Consider the following 5,368-nt stretch of genomic DNA (forward strand, 5'->3'; position numbering starts at 1 on the left):
CGAAAAGAGTCGGACGTGGCTGAAGCGACTTAGCACAAGCTTGAGACCAGACCTTGGCTACTTGGGTGAGAGAACACACATCACCACCTTGAAGTGGTGATGGAAGCGTACTGCCAGCCCGGGGTTCAAAGTCTCTGTCTTGAGAATGTTGTTGCCTCAGTTCACAGTGGAAAAGAATGACCTCTGTCTTGAGAGAGGCCCTTCACACCAATGTGCACTCATGCAATTTGTTAGCTCTTGAAAAGAGAATCGATGAGTGTGTATGGGGATGTCTGTGTCTCTGTATGGCTGTGCATGGTTCAAAGATAAACTGAGGCATGTTAACAATTTCAAGAGTCTAGTTGAGCAAACATTGATTTGAATCAGGCCGTGCCTAACCAGAAGTGGTTGGGAGTGCTCCACCAACAGGCGTGAGGTAGACTTTGATAGAGAAAAGCAGAAGCAAAGTTAGGAAATTGTTGGTTGGTTGTCCCTTAAAGCCCAGTTGGCTATTTGGGGTTGGTTGTGCTTAGGTTTCAGTTTGGTGACCTTGAGGCCTTCACAGGCTTAGATTTTGGTTTTTGACTAGGCCTCCACTGAATTAGCAGAAATAGATGTTTTTCTGGAACTCTCTTGCTTTTTCGATGATCCACAGGATGTTGGCAATTTGATCTCTGGTTTCTATGCCTTTTCTAAAACCAGCTTGAACATCAGGAAGTTCACGGTTCACGTATTGCTGAAGCCTGGCTTGGAGAATTTTGAGCGTTACTGTACTAGTATGTGAGATGAGTGCAGTTGTGTGGTAGTTTGAGCATTCTTTGGCATTGCCTTTGTTTGGGATTGGAATGAAAACTGACCTTTTCCAGTCCTGTGGCCACTGCTGAGTTTTCCAAATTTGCTGGCATATTGAGTGTAGCACTTTCACAGCATCATCTTTCAGGATTTGAAATAGCTCCACTGGAATTCCATCACCTCCACTAGCTTTGTTCCTACTGATGCTTTCTAAGGCCCACTGGACTTCACATTCCAGGATGTCTGGCTCTAGGTGAGTGATCACACCATCGTGATTATCTGGGTCATGAAGATCTTTTTTGTACAGTTCTTCTGTATATTCTTGCCACCTCTTCTTAATATCTTCTGCTTCTGTTAGGTCCATATCATTTCTGTCCTTTATCGAGCCCATCTTTGCATGAAATGTTCCCTTGGTATCTCTAATTTTCTTGAAGAGCTCTCTAGTCTATTCCATTCTGTTATTTTCTTCTATTTCTTTGCATTGATCGCTGAAGAAGGCTTTCTGATCTCTTCTTGCTATTCTTTGGAACTCTGCATTCAGATGCTTATATTTTTCCTTTTCTCCTTTGCTTTTCACTTCTCTTCTTTTCACAGCTATTTGTAAGGCCTCCCCAGACAGAAGTGATGGGACCAGATGCCATGATCTTCATTTTCTGAATGTTGAGCTTTAAGCCAACTTTTTCACTCTCCACTTTCACTTTCACCAAGAGGCTTTTTAGTTCCTCTTCACTTTCTGCCATAAGGGTGGTGTCATCTGCAAAGCTGAGGTTATTGATATTTCTCCCGGCAATCTTGATTCCAGCTTGTGTTTCTTCCAGCCCAGCGTTTCTCATGATGTACTCTGCATATAAGTTAAATAAGCAGGGTGACAATATACAGCCTTGATGTAATCCTTTTCCTATTTAGAGCCAGTCTGTTGTTCCGTGTCCAATTCTAACTATTGCTTCCTGACCTACATACAGATTTCTCAAGAGGCAGATCAGGTGGTCTGGTATTCCCATCTCTTTCAGAATTTTGCACAGTTTATTGTGATCCACACAGATGGGGAAACAGTGGAAACAGTGTCAGACTTTATTTTTTGGGCTCCAAAATCACTGCAGATGGTGACTGCAGCCATGAAATTAAAAGACACTTACTCCTTGGCAGGAAAGTTATGACCAACCTAGATAGCATACTCAAAAGCAGAGACATTACTTTGCCAACAAAGGTCCGTCTAGTCAAGGCTATGGTTTTTCCTGTGATCATGTATGGATGTGAGAGTTGGACTGTGAAGAAGGCTGAGTGCTGAAGATGCTTTTGAACTGTGGTGTTGGAGAAGACTCTTGAGAGTCCCTTGGACTGCAAGGAGATCCAACCAGTCCATTCTGAAGGAGATCAGCCCTGGGATTTCTTTGGAAGGAATGATGCTAAAGCTGAAACTCCACTACTTTGGCCACATCATGCGAAGAGCTGACTCATTGGAAAAGACTGATGCTGGGAGGGATTGGGGGCAGGAGGAGAAGGGGACGACAGAGGATGAGATGGCTGGATGGCGTCACTGACTCGATGGACGTGAGTCTGGGTGAACTCCGGGAGTTTGTGATGTACAGGGAAGCCTGGCGTGCTGCGATTCATGGGGTCGCAAAGAGTCGGACACGACTGAGCTACTGAACTGAACTGAACTGACCTGAAGTCTTGTTTAGAGCCTCGTTGTTTCGTTAATTTAACAGTGTGCCCGTGGGTGCATCTGTCTGTGGGCACATGTGTGTGTGCATGCATGGGTGTGTCCAGATTTGCGTGCCTTCACGTGTGTGCACATGCAGGCACACAGATGTGTATATGTGTATCCACTGGTGCATCTGTGTCTGTGCATTTACACATGTTTATATTTGTCTATATTATGCATGTTTCTATTTGTCTATATTATGCATGTTTCTATTTGTTTATATATTGGGCTTCCCTCATAGCTCAGTCAGTAAAGAATCTGCCTGCAGTGCGGGAGACCCAGGTTCGATCCCTGGGTTGGGAAGATCTCCTGGAGAAGGAAATGGCAACCCACTCCAGTGTTCTTACCTGGAGAATCCCATGGACACGGGAGCCTGGTGGGCTACAGTCCATGGGGTCACAAGAGTCGGACATGACTTAGCAACTAAAGAGAGAGAGAAGAGAGAGAGAGAGATTTGATCATTGTGCACAACCTGTCATAACCTCTCCTTTAAAGAAAGCTGAACGCCAAAGAATTGATGCCTTGAAACTGTGGTGCTGGAGAAGACTCTTGAGAGTCTCTTCGACTGCAAGGAGGTCCAACCAGTCCATCCTAAAGGAGATCAGTCCTGGGTGTTCATTGGAAGGACTGATGTTGAAGCTGAAACTCCAATCCTTTGGCCACCTGATGTGAAGAGCGGACTCATTTGAGAAGACCCTGATGCTGGGAAAGATTGAGGGTGGGAGGAGAAGGGGATGACAGAGGATGAGATGGTTGGATGGCATCATCAACTCGATGGACATGGGTTTGGGTAGACTCCTGGAGTTGGTGATGAACAGGGAGGCCTGGTGTGCTGCGGTACATGGGGTTGCAGAGAGTCGGACATGACTGAGCAGCTGAACTGAACTGAGCCTTTGTCTTCCCGCTACGGCTGCATGCTTGATGTTTGTAATCAGAAATAATTTCGAGGCCCCCCGAATGCTAGACGGCAGCTTCATGGAGTTAATGGGTCAGGAGGGACAGGCTGATTATGGAAGAGAGAGGTGATTGAAACATGACTCCCAGCAAATCAGGGGCAGCAAGGGGAAGGAAGGTGTCCTGGGAGCAGGTTGCCTCCCCTGCTCGCTGGAAGTGGGAGGGTGCCCGTTGCCTGGAGACGGGGGTGAAGGGCTCAGGTAACCAAAACTGCTGTGCGGCTTCTGTGAAGGGCCCCAGCTGGCAGGGGTGAGGTGTCTGCAGAGCTTGAGTGGCTCCATGCCGTGCACTGGGCTTCAGCTTGCTGTGCAGACTGTAGGAGCTGCGTAGTTATGGGTACAGAGGACAAACCAGCTCTGCAGTGACCACCACGGGCTGTCTGCTCAACCACAAAAAGAATAACTGATCTTGGACATGCTCCTTTTCCACTGTGTCCCTCTCTATTTGTTTTCTTTTTCTATGCACTCTCCTTTCTCTTCACCCCTTTCCACCCCCTCTCTCTCTTCCTCCCTTCTTAAAAAAAAATTAAATACTTATAAAATCATTTTTATAGGCAACTCTCATGTTCAGATGAAAAATCTGGCACAGTATTTATCTTGGACATCACTGTGTTTTTCCTGGAGATGTAACATTTACTCCTCAAACTTTCCTTATCTTTATTCCCATATTTTGCTTAATTTCCTACTAAGCCTTCTTTTCTTCTGAGATTAGTGTAATCTTTACTCAAAAACTAGGTAAGGATAATACAAGAAAAGATACATAATTTATGTATCATTTCACTTATAATTTGCGAGCCCATGGACTGTAGCCTATCAGGCTCCTCCGTCCATGGGATTTTCCAGGCAAGAGTGCTGGAGTGGATTGCCATTTCCTTCTCTAGAGGATCTTCCTGACCCAGGAATTGAACCTGGGTCTCCTGCATTGCAGGCAGACACTTTACTGTCTGAGCCACCAGGGAAGCCCATAATATATAATACACTGTAATAATTGTATATAATACAAAAATATACCTTTTGTATACTTTTCATGTAGTTAATTTATGTAGCTAATAGTTTATTTTCAAAATAAAATATAAATATATGGATACAAAAAGTATAAGTATACTTTGTATCTATATATATATATTTATGTACAGGATTATCAGGCAGAATTTATTCCAGGAGTGCAACGATATTTAACATGGGAACACTTTATCAGTGATGCATCCTACATCATTACACTAAAGGGCAAAATCAAAGATTTTAAGTACATACAGAAAAAGAAAAATTGATACAGTTAAACATCTCATCATCATACCTTTTTGGGACTTCCAGTGGCTGAGACTCCGAGCTCCCAATGCAGGGGCCCAGGTTCGATCCCTGGCCAGGTAAGTAGAACCCACATACTACAGCTGAGAGTTCACAGGCTGCAGCGGAGACCTGGTGTGACAAAATAAATAAAATATCTTTTTATTTTGTAAAAAAAAAATTTGTAAAATATTTTTAAAAATAAAGGAAACCTTTTATTAAACTAGGGACTGGAAGAAACTTCCTCAACCAAATAAAGATTATGGCCACAAACCCTTCAACTTTCAACACGCTCCCTTTTAGGAGATCTAGGTACCCATTCTCTCTATCGTTTGTAAGTTGTCTTCTTAAATGTAAAAGCTTGAAATACCCGCTACTGCCGGTCAGTATCATCCGGGCTGAGGAGGCTCTAAACTGCATATCTGGCTGGCACAGTTCAGTTCAGTTCAGTCTCTCAGTCGTGTTCGACTCTGCGACCCCATGAACCGCAGCACGCCAGGCCTCCCTGTCCATCACCAACTCCTGGAGTCTACCCAAACCCATGTCCATCGAGTCAGTGATGCCATCCAACCAGCTCATCCCCTTCTCCCGCCCTCAATCTTTCCCAGCATCAGGGTATTTCCAATGAGTCAGCTCTTAGCATCAGGTAACC

This window comes from Bos indicus, chromosome X (assembly GCF_029378745.1).
Source record: "Bos indicus isolate NIAB-ARS_2022 breed Sahiwal x Tharparkar chromosome X, NIAB-ARS_B.indTharparkar_mat_pri_1.0, whole genome shotgun sequence".
NCBI classification, from domain to species: Eukaryota; Metazoa; Chordata; class Mammalia; order Artiodactyla; family Bovidae; genus Bos; species Bos indicus.